Raw genomic sequence first — 12,124 nt, forward strand, 5'->3', positions numbered from 1 at the left:
CTCTGAACATCTGGATAGACGGAGATAACGAAGAAGTTCTGAACATGTCACTATCAACAATCCACAGCACTCATTTCGGAAACTTTGAGAAGCTCTGATTGTGGACATGTTGTAGCCTTGTGGTTAAGGTGTTGGGCTACCAATCGGAATGTTGTGAGTTCAATCCCAGGTCCACCAAGCTGCCACTGTTGGGCCCCTGAGCAAGGCCCTTAACCCTCGATCGCTCATTTGTACAAAAGTGAGATAGATAAGGGTGTCTGCCAAATGCTGTACATGATTGACGTGATATCGGCAGCCAATGGGGGTCCACAAGGAGGCGGGAACAACAGAGCTTGAAGCAAATATTCCTCGACATTCTTAGCAGAGCAGACAATCTTCACTCCTTGCGTCCACTATTAATATCTTTTATTTACTTTCTCTGGTCTAGTTTCCATATAAAACACATGAAGTGCCGGTTGCTCGAGCTTGACCAACTCACAAAATCGGCTTGGTTTGGTTTGGTTGCGGTTTCTCGTGGATCAATGAGAATTTGGGGAACAGAAGTTCTTCCTCCGGGATCGAGTCCTGAGTGTTGTGAGTGTTCTGATTGGTCCACCAACACGTGAACAGATCACACATGGACCGCTGTGACCTGTACACCGGTTTGAGGCTCGTAGCATCCGTTTGGTCTTATTATCAATCTCGGATTGAGACGTGGGTTTGACCTTGAGCACAGAACGAGTCGAGAGACAGACAGACAGACAGACAGACAGACAGACAGACAAACAGACAATCACAGCTCAATCTTTTACTCAGCCTCAGGGCCTCCATGATTGCCACCAAGGCCTCAGAAATCCAGCCATTAGACACACACATCACGGTGATTAAGCCGCTTGACAATCACATCATAATGAATTCTGTCTTATTCGGCGGCTTCTTCCTCTGCCGTCTGATGTCAGGTGGATTTTTAAGACAGAAATAACAACACGGAAACCAAATCAGAATCCGTGTTAAATTTTCATCATTTCTTGTAATGGTTCGACGTGAAAGTACAACGTCGTTTTAACTAACAGACGAAATCTGGTTGCTTAGAAACTCGGGAACCAAACAGAATTAAACATCTCCAGCATCAGACATTAAAAAAAAAAAAAAAAAAAAAAAAAAAAAAAAAGTTAAAATTGAGTGAAATCTAGTTTTATTTTTTTTATTTTTAAATCTGCTGCAAAGTTAGGAGTCATTTATCAGGCTAGTGCCGGTGGTGACGCGCCAGCGAGATGCTAAATGACACGTATCAGTGTGCATTATAGGTTTGAGCATTTTAGAGGTCAAAAAATGATCATCATCCATCAGCAAGCAAAAAATAAATAAATAAATCCAATTCCAGCGCAATACGGACGTTCGCTTCCCGAACGAATCGACGGCTCGGAAGGAACTCGTTGGTCTCCTTGTTCCACAGGCCAGGATGAAGTATACGGAGATGTAGCGGATTGTTCTGTACTCTTGTGGATTTTAATAATGCATGCTGAGTGTTAGTCTGGATCAAATACACAGCAGGATAGCGTTGATCTTTTTGTCTCTTTGTTCAGATCCTGTGCTGTTTTTAATAGACTTCACTCAAAATCTTCAAACCTCTTCATCAACTGGTGATTTTAATGGCATCTTGCGGCCAGCGGTTGATGTCAGGTGTGTTAGGAAGTTTATTCAGATATCGTGTAGTTAAAACTGAAAAATGAAAGATAAGACTCTAAAAAAAAAAGACAGCAGAAGCAGACTCTGGTGGCTCAGTGGGACAGTGCACAGGTCTCTCACCGTGATGATCAGGGTTCGAGTCTTGGTTCCGGTTAGTTTTATTTTCTAAGTGTAGCTTTCGCTGTAGTGGTGACAAGAACTAAAAGGTAAAACTCTTACAGGTGAGTGTAAGGACCCGGTGGCTCAGTGGGATGGTGCACAGGGTTCTCACCATGATGATCAGGGTTCAAGTCTTGGTTCAGGTGAGTTTTAGAATCACTTTAAGGTGTAGCAGTGACATGAGCTGAAAGATAAATGTTTAAAAAAAAAGCTGAGTTGTCAGAAAGCTCTGATAGCTCACATGTCTAAGGGTGCGTCCCTCTGCAGTGTCATGCTGCACAGGATCGAGGCCACCTGCAGGCGAGCTGAGGGGCCGGAAACCGGTGGGGCTCTAAGTCTGGCAAAGTGAGAGAAAGAGAGTGAAAGCCAGCAGGTCCCACCTGGGGCTCCTGGAGAGGTGAAGGGTGGGGTTATGTTACTCTGGGCTTTTTCTCGTCTGTCTATATATATAAAATCTCCCTTTATTTTTAATATATTTATTATTAATATTTTATTTATATATAATATGTACATACACATTCATTATTTTTATTTATCTACTTCATATTATTCATCCGTATTACTCTTTCCTTTTACTGCATCTTTTATTTATATATATTTAACTTGCTTCATTTTTACTTTTGCTACAATTTCTACTACCTTCACTTATATACCGTTCAGACTTATATCTATGTCTCACACCACGTCACACTTACACACTTACACACTTACACACACACACACACACACACACACACACACACACACACACACACACACACACACACAAAACTGAGCCATTATTTTCTAAATAATATATACACACTTTTTTAAACATATATTTATTTCATTTATTTTTACATACATTATTTTTTCCTTATTTATTTTCTATACACTACTTACGTTACTATTGTTTGTGCTACATTTTTATTTTGCTACAAGTTTCTACATACATATTCTATTATGATACATCTACTAAATTGATCAAATTTTACTACAGATTTACTGCAAATTTAAGACCTATGTAATGGGTCGCCTCACCTGAGCCTCGAACCCACAACCTCAGCACCCTGCTTTAACCAGCTGAGCTATGAGTCTGCCACACTGACATCTGGTGAGTCAACCACACTGACATCTGGTCAGTCAACCAGGAGAAAAAAAATACCTGGAACTGAACCAGTGATCTCAGGACCATGAGCTATACCGCTTTCCCATGACGCCACAAGGCCACACACAGGGGAGGTGATTTTTAAAAGGTTTGTCTTGAATACCGAAACCTTCGTTTGAAGTCTGTGACCTTAGATGTTCCTCATAGCAGCAGACGCTTTCCAAGTCCTGTGGTGGCTCAGCTGGTAGGTAAGTAGGTCTCTTAACAGGAGGACTGAAGTTCAAAACTTGACTCATGTGAACAAAAAGCCAAAGCTTTTCTTTATGAGCGCAGGTACGTGAACATAAAGAGGAAGAGAAATCTGCTCAAGTCTCAGTCTGTTACACCCCGGTGGCTCGGTGGTCTTGAGCTCTAAGCTGCTACTGTGAAGCTTTTATTTTTGTTTTGTTTTTGTTGTTTTTTTATGAAAAAATGAATCATTTTATAATATCGGATCTGAAAAAATGTTTGTGAATTTTATCACAAAAAAATCCCGGCCCGTGTCGGTGGACCGGTCGACTCACGGAACAAATAATAAATTATGTATTTTTTTCTGAATGAATATTTAAGTATAACCTGCAGTAAAGGCTTATATACATATTTATAGCACCATCCACACGCAAAACAAACTCAACCATTTTGGGCTAAAGTTTTAATCCCATGCACTCGCATCCAGACCAAGACCAAGATCTTTCTTCAAAGCCTTCTCACTTGTCTGTTCTATACTGTTCTTTTTAACTCGTGTTAGCAAATCAATTCCCCGAAAACCTAATTAAAAGCCAAACACCATTTGAGGAAATTCTTGGAAAGTGAGCAGCAAGCAGCCTTAAAAAAGTTCAAGCTGTAATCTACTGTACACTCTCAAACCTGCAGCAGAACTTCACGTCCTCCGGCTCCTCCTCCGGCTCCTCCGCCGGCGCTCAGACTTTGCCGTGAAAATACGGCAGGTTAACCGTAATGTTGTTGCTTCTGTATATCTTAAACCGTTTGCCGTTTTCCTTAATCTGTGTTGTCAGCTGTGATTGCGCTCTGAGGGAGGACGCATTATGTACCCTTGTGCATGAATTGATAAAAGCTAGCTGTACATCGGCGATAGTGCGCGGCATAAATGAATTAGATCAAAGAGATTTTTGGTGGCTTTGAAGACTTTTAAAAAAACTTCTTTCTTTTTTTAATTCGTTTTAGATAAAACGAAAGTTCGGCCGAGTCATAAGTCAGCGCCGTGTGTTTAATCAAGCTTTTGGGGAATGCAAACGGATAACGGGATGCACTTACACGAATCATCTCGACACATGAGTCATGTTGTGTAATGTGGAGTGTTTAATAAGAGAATGCCCGAGAAATGGGCCGTGTCCTTATGCTAATGGTGCCACAGGGTAAAGGGCCACCGCTGAAAGCAATGCGAGTGCATGCCGAGAAATCAAATTCGATCGGGGGTTGATGTTGCTTAAGAGTTTGAAGAATCCATCACGCATGCAAATGAGTTTTATTCATGCACAAGCCTAATGTTGGCAAATAGCCATTCGGTGCATGGCACTATTCGTCATTTCACACGCGAGCCAAAAAGCCGAGTGAATCTTTTGTGTGAGAACCCAAGATAATTATTTAAGCGCTTTCACTGAATTTCACTCACGGAAATGAATGCGATAGAACAATATCTTAACTAACAAATTGTCCAAATTCGTCAAGCCTTTAACTCGTGTCGTCTACACGCAGACACGGACCTGTCCTCTGTAAGATCCTCCTTAAGATCCTCTCTGTGTGCTGTGAGATACAGTATAATTACCCCAGCATGACCTAGAGGACCCCAGAGCATCCTCTCTGGCAGAAGGTACCGAATAGGAATACATATCTGATGCCTAAATCACCTCGGTCAGTACCTCTCGTCAACGATTCTCCTGTCATACTGTAGGAAGGGAGCCCAGACATCCTGAACCAAACCCCATCTTGGCTGCATCTATCAAAGATTTGATCTTTTCAGGCCTCACAAGTAAAGATTTGGATGCGGATCATTCTGTAAATCAAGAACTGGGGGGTTAATGAGTATTCCCACATCTATCGAACCCTTTGCTGAAGAAATATTTTTTAAATTCCACACTATGGATACAGGTGAGCCATCAGGGCCGCAGTGTATGATGGGAACTTTGGGTATAACTCGGGAATACAGTCCAGGACTGGGTTGCCAGTCCACTCTAGTAGTACCTTCTTAATACAGCTTCACACACTAAGGGGTAAGTTTAAGTAAGCAATCCACTTAAAAAAAGAGGGAACCGAGGACACAGAGAGGACTAAGGACATGAAGAAGTTCTATCCACCATGTCTAATAAATGTGATTCCTATTGTAGGTAACTGGTACCTCTCAGGGGCTTTTTACACCTGGTCACTTCACACGTTTTCTGTGCTATCCGACGGTAAAAAGACCAGGTCTGAATGCCCTCCGGAACGTTTTCTAGACGGATATAAATCCGATCGCTCAAACCCCTTCAGGAGGTGGTCTGGGACGCGTTTCAGATGAAACTGGACAGGTGTAAATGAACGTGGTTGTTCGAGCCACATACGTCAGCGCTATACCCCTCCTGAACGGACGTACGTCACTCGCAGGTGACTCGCGAGTATATGTTTTCCCACCAGCGCTTGCTCCGATCTTTCACCCAGGCGTCTCGTCTGGTCTTAAAATGCGCTGCTGCTGCCGCCAGCGAAAATGCAGCAAACAGTAAATGCTGTTTTTTGTAGCAACCGCATACACCAAAGCGTGTTCCATTTCGATTACCCCGGAAATGAGGTCAAATATATTTGCATTTTGGGCGGGAGTAGAAAGATCGGATCGATATCCGATTTGCCGAGACGCGTTTATGTGGCCTGATGTAAATGGTACAGTTTTAACCAATCAGACAGCTATCGGATCAGAGACAACACACACGAAGTGACCGGGTGTAAAAAGGCCCTCAAACTCATGCACCAGCTCTTGCACATTATCTGAGGTGCTAAACTTATGTGTTATGTTTTCTTTACCAAGTTTTCCATGACTTTAAGGCTTATTCCATCCCTAACCAAATTGGGAACGGGCAAAGCTAAAGCCCTTTGGTTCGGCCAATTGAAGCCTGTTCTGATTATGTGGACTTCTTGGCCAACGTTCCAGGTCAGGTTGAGCTTTCTCAGCGAAGTGGAGGTTATATCTTCTTTACCTTTGTGATTTGCGTTCGTTCGAGTTGTCGTGGTTGACCTGTTAACTTCAAGGATCACATAGCGCTGGAAATCTTTAAAGCATGCACGCTCTTCTGCCAGGAGGCTTCGGTCGCAGTTGTGTTTTTCCTTTTATTTTGCATTAGCTTACTGACAGAATAAAAAGTAGCTCTCGGCAGCCAACATTTTAACCCGACGCTCTTACCGAAGCCAAGCAGTTTTGTGGATTAAAGCAGTACTGCTGCATTGCATTAACATGTAAATGAGAAATAGACAAAATGTCAGCATTAGGTCTCTCCCCACATGTTCAGCTGTGCTGCTCTGCACTTTGCTTTTATGCTGCTTTGCGATTACAAACAGCGAGTCCCGTTCCATTACCCGTCAAGTGTTGTGCAAGGTCGCATGGCATGCTCGACCGATCTGCCATGCTCTCGGCCTTTTAACTGTAATTGCCCTTTAAAGACAGACGAAGTCTAGACTGACAAAGCTGGAATGTGTGTATTGAGAATGTTTGATAGGCTGAAGACCCACACGGGAAACTGATAAAAACGAGATACTCTGTAGTGCTTTCGGAGTTCTTGAATTATAGAACACGTCTACATGGCATCTCCACCTGCAAGAAACAAAACCAACTGTGCAACTGCTGTAGAAGAATCCTGATTTCTACCAATTAGTTAAAGCGCTGTGTACAGTACATTCACCAGTCTTCCTGTGGGGAAAACAGTAGTGTAACTGCACCAAAATGATATCATTACTGTATACATTACTAATTACAGTACGGTGACCCATACTCAGAATTAGTTCTCTGCATTTGACCCATCCAAAGTGCACACACACAGCAGTGAACACACACACACACACACACACACAAACTGTGAACACACACCCGGAGCAGTGGGCAGCCATTTATGCTGCAGCGCCCGGGGAGCAGTTGCGGGGTTGCGCGGTGCCTTGCTCAAGGGCACCTCAGTCATGGCCAGCCCGAGACTCGAACCCACAACCTTAGGATTACGAGTCAGACTCTCTAACCATTTGTGGTTTAATGGTTAGCATGGGTGCTAGTTTCCTCAGGGTGCTCAGTTTTCCTCCCCCTAGATCCAAAGACATGTGTGGTAGGCCGTATAGTATGTGTTTGTGTGTGAGACTTTGCCCTGCGATGGCCTGTAACCCTGTCTAGAGTGTCCCCTGCCTTGGTCCCCAAGAGTCCCTGTGTAGGATAAACAGAATAGAAAATATATGGATGGAAAGAGTCTTTGTAACATCAGAGGTCAAGCTGTAACTTGGACAGAGGATTCCTTACGATTTATTCCTTACAAGGCAGTATTTTTTGCTCCGCAACTTTTACACAGAGCTCAATACATGTAATCAGTGCCAAGCTTTCAAATCAAACTTCATCTCAAACTCCAAATGAATATTTACTGCATCGTTAAATTAGCATTCGCTCGGCCTGTCTCGCGTGTTCAGCTGCACCTTTAGGGGTCTAAATGGAACGTTTCAATTACTTCAGCCCTTGTGCCCTATTTTCAGAACAAGTATAAACGTTCAAGAACAAAAAAAAAGAAGCTCTCCGAGGTTACCTTAATGGCTGAAAGGGGACTTCAAGCTGGAATGTGTCCTTCAAATGCTAGCTGTGAATATTAAAGACAAAAGCTTGCAGGTGTTTTTTTTTTTTTTTTATCATCTGAAAGGAAAGCCTATTAAACTATAGCAGGACAAGAATGAGAAGATTTGTACAGGGCACACACACACACACACACACACACACACACACACACACACACACACACACACACACACACACACACACACACCTTCCAATAAATGATAACCTTCAAGCTATATGGTCCAAATAGAAAGTGAATGGCAAATAATTGTGTAGTCCTCCTCCGCTACTGCAATAAATGGATCTAATTCACACAGTTTGAGAGCCACCAACTGAGACACACTTATCTTAAGACTGTGTTCACGAGAGGTGAAGCACATCCTCTGTACCCACTCATATCCCTCTCTGTATTTAACTTCTCAGGACAAGGTTGTGCAATCGAATGGACTTTAAAGCATGTTCTTGCTTTAGACCTTGAATGCAGAGGTGGGTCTTACGTTCCACTTGTAGTTTCTGGGAAAAAAACTCTATATGTTCCATGCAGTTGTCAATCAAGCAAATACGGATTAAGAAGAAGGAAAAAAGGGAAAAGAATAAGCCACATGTCCACCAGCAAAACATTCATTCATTCATTTTCTACCACTTATCCGAACTTCTCGGGTCACGGGGAGCCTGTGCCTATCTCAGGCGTCATCGGGCATCGAGGCAGGATACACCCTGGATGGAGTGCCAACCCATCACAGTGCACACACACACACACACTCATTCACTCACATACACACTACAGACAATTTTCCAGAGATGCCAATCAACCTACCATGCATGTCTTTGGACTGGGGGAGGAAACCGGAGTACCCGGAGGAAACCCCCGAGGCACGGGGAGAACATGCAAACTCCACACACACAAGGCGGAGGCGGGAATCGAACCCACAACCCTGAAGGTGTGAGAGTCTCAATTCAGAGTCGAATCACTTGTAATAGATTGTGTGTGTGTGTGTGTGTGTGTGTGTGTGTGTGTGTGTGTGTGTGTGTGTGTGTGTGTGTGTGTGTGTGTACTTATTTACACCATAAATCTAACAATAACAGCAATACTGTCAAGTCAGTAGCTTGCACTCTAAAACCAACCACTTTCATTCCCACCTCCACTCATTCCCACCTCCAAATGACAAGATAACACCAGAGTGTGTCTTGTAACAGTAATGATGTCTGAACTCTGCTCCCTTCATCTTTCCTCCATCTCTCCTTTCACCTCGGTTTTAAGGCAGAGCTTTATGACAGCTTTATCAGTGCACCTCTCACCAGTCGTAGCAGCCGAGTGTCCGGTTCCTGTTCTTGCCTTTAATACTGAGCCCATTACCATCTAACACAGTTGCTCCTGGCTCGGTCTCATTACCGCACACTGTGGAAAATGATGTCCTGCCTTCGCAAAAAAAAAAAAAAAAAAGAAAGGTTATATGAAGGGGACAGGGTTAGAGAATGAGTCTGTGGCTGATGTAAAACGCCGTTAGAGACGTTATTCTACATAATGCGACATTCGGTCTTGCTCAAAAGGTGCTGATTAATATCCAAGAACTTCTGGTGACGTTCACTCGAATCCTGGAGAGACGAGGAATCCTTTGGAATCCAGATCAAGTGCTTGATTTTTCCAGGTCAGCTGGCACGGCATACACATCTATTCTGGAAGGAAGCAAAACAAAAAACAAAAAAAACTGTCAGTTCCTCAGGCTCAGACTCAGACTCAGAGTGGCCGGTAAGTTGACGGTGTATGGCGGCGTATGGCGGCGTATGGCAGCGAATGGCGGCGTATGGCGGCGTATGGCGGCGTACGGCGGCGTATGGCGGCGTGGGCGATATGTCTCGAAGCAGCTGTTGCCATATATGCTTGGACCAAAGGCTTTCACCTCTGAGACAGCTGAATCCTGGCAACAGCAGAAAACCTAGCATTACCTCAGCAGCTGGAGCTGTGAATGGGTGCAATTATAGCCATTAGGTTGTTTAATTAAGAGATCGCTGTCAGCCTGAGGGAAAAGTAAAAAAAAAACAAAACAATGTGCCTCCTTTTTACTCGCTCCCCTCCCAGTCGGTGCCCTTTCAGGAAGCTCTGCACACTCACGACTACTCTGCTTATAGTAATGAGCTTTCAGCAACTTCACTGGGGTTCATTATACAAGCTGTAAAAGGGCAAGATATTACTTGCCGGGAAAGCAGTGAGTGATGGACAAAGTGTTAAAATTAATAACATCTGCAGATCTGCAAGTCTGTGAAGGTCTAGATAAGTCAAAATCTGAAATCACCCCCGTATCTCCCACCCAAATTACACACTCTTTGTCAAAAGTCCTCCTTGTTAATTCACCACTAACAATTTAAGTATTTTATATCACCAAAGTGAGAAAACCTTGACAATAAAAAAAAAAGTGTCAATACCGTAGCATCTCCACAATCCTTTCTCTTTTTTTTTTTGGTAAGTGCGGTATCCTTGTCAGCACCTCGGTGGATCCAGAGCCGGTCCGAGGAACCACAGATAAGAGGCGAGGACACACGTCGTCTGGGACACGGGTCCGTCGCAGGTCAGCGTACAGTACACACATTGACACCTAGGGATGATTTAGTGTAACCGATGTACTAACTCTGAGGTTGTGAAGCACCGAGTGGTGACACCACTTCTCCAAGAAAGTAACCTGATCTATTTTTATACCAAACAGTGCAGCTCAGTTTTGTACAACGTGTCAACATTCGGTAGAGCTGACAAGCCAGACCACATTACACAAGGTAGAACAGTAGACCCTGAGAAAATAAAAATAAATAAATAAATAAATAAACTGAAGAAAGAGTCAGAAAACCACAAACAAGGAATAAACCATAGACAGTGAAACAACACAAAGAAATCTACATCGACAGAACATGATGATAGGATAGGTACAGTTTCACCATTATTTATTTATTTATTTATTTATTTATTTATTTATTTATACATTGTGTTATGGACCTCTTCTCCTCATCCTTACCTTTCCTAAGACAGTCGGCATCTTCTGTCAAACTCTGTGACCCGGACGAACGATCAGTTTGCTCGGACAGAGCTTCGAGATGTGGGCGTCTGTTTCTGCTAAAATATAAACGAGAGGAAATCTTAGCTTCCTGGGTCATTTATGCTTGAAGGACACACACACACACACACACACACTTTCCAATAAAATATAACCTTCAAGCTATATGTTCCGAATGGCAAATAAGTGAGTAGTCCTCCTACGCTTTACGCTACTGCAATAGATGGATGCTATTTATCCACCAACTGAGACACACTTATCTTAAGACCGTCTGGTGAAGCATCGCCTCTGTACCCGTTCTCATATCCCCCTCTGTGTTTAATTTCTCAAGGATTAAAGGGTTGTGCATTTGAACGCCTTTAAAGTGTGTTCTTTCTTTAGAATTTGACTGTACACATGCGTCTGAAGTTCCACTTGTACTGTAGCTTCTGATAAAAAGAGCTCCGTAAAATCTCCATAAGATATTTAAAAGCCCCAAAATTCCTGACAGGTCGATCCGAGTCCTCGATCGGTTCCGTCTGCTGCCTCTCAGGAGCCTATTCAGATGTGTGTAAAGCAGGCTCGGTGAGGCTCGGTGAGGCTCGGGCTCTCGGGGTGTAGCGATTCCAGGATGTTAGCATGTCAACTCTGGACAGATCATAGGTGTTTGAACTTGTTAGCTGCTGCACACAGGAAAACATCGGCAGAGTATTTTTTTCACAAGTGATGCCCTTCATTTCTGTCAAAAATTGAAGCCAAGAAAAAAATATCCTTAGTAGTAGCAAGGTCCATGCCTCCTGAGGTTATAGAGTTTACCATGCATTTGGAAAACATGTAGCAAACCAGACAGCGTTAGACGGATTATGTCCAATCTTATCCACTAAAGTTGCACGGTATCATTCCACCTTTTTAATCAGTCAGTCTTGCCTTGAATCGACTCAGGTGTGGATTCTGCTTCTGATTCTGTGGATTCTCACACCGGCCCTTTCCAGGTATAACCCGACAACCCTAGATGATAAGATCGGACACCTCGGACACCCTGGGCCTTTGATGACAGGATCGGAAGCCTGTGTAATCTTTCACCGTTGTAGCCTATCCATCTCAAGGTGTGACATACTGGCTATCCAGAGAAGCTTTTCTGCTCACTGTAGAGCTAAAGACTGAGTATTTATTTTGTCAGATTGAATCAGTCTGGCCTTTTTTCCTCTGATCTCTCTCATGAACAAGGTCTTTCTACCTGCAGATTGTTAATCACTGGGGAATTTGGCGTAAACTCTAGAGACTGCTGCGCTGGAAAATCTCACAGGATCAGCAGCTTCTTCTATACTCAACAGTCATGCCATAGTCACTGAGATGACATAT

The 12,124-nt window shown here is 43.3% G+C and overlaps 1 long non-coding RNA gene across 1 annotated transcript in view; it reads right to left on the reverse strand.

The window, feature by feature from the left end:
* Positions 1–5,788: 5,788 nt before the first annotated feature.
* LOC113650381 overlaps positions 5,789–12,124 on the reverse strand; it is a 34,785-nt gene continuing 28,449 nt past the window's right edge. The window contains exons 7-10 of the long non-coding RNA XR_003442397.2: positions 10,745–10,842; positions 10,164–10,523; positions 9,039–9,416; positions 5,789–6,749 (exon numbers count right to left, since the gene is read on the reverse strand). This is a non-coding gene — a long non-coding RNA (uncharacterized LOC113650381). The remainder of the gene's footprint in view (positions 6,750–9,038; positions 9,417–10,163; positions 10,524–10,744; positions 10,843–12,124) is intronic.

The sequence above is a fragment of the Tachysurus fulvidraco genome, chromosome 20 (assembly GCF_022655615.1).
Source record: "Tachysurus fulvidraco isolate hzauxx_2018 chromosome 20, HZAU_PFXX_2.0, whole genome shotgun sequence".
Lineage (NCBI taxonomy): Eukaryota > Metazoa > Chordata > Actinopteri > Siluriformes > Bagridae > Tachysurus > Tachysurus fulvidraco.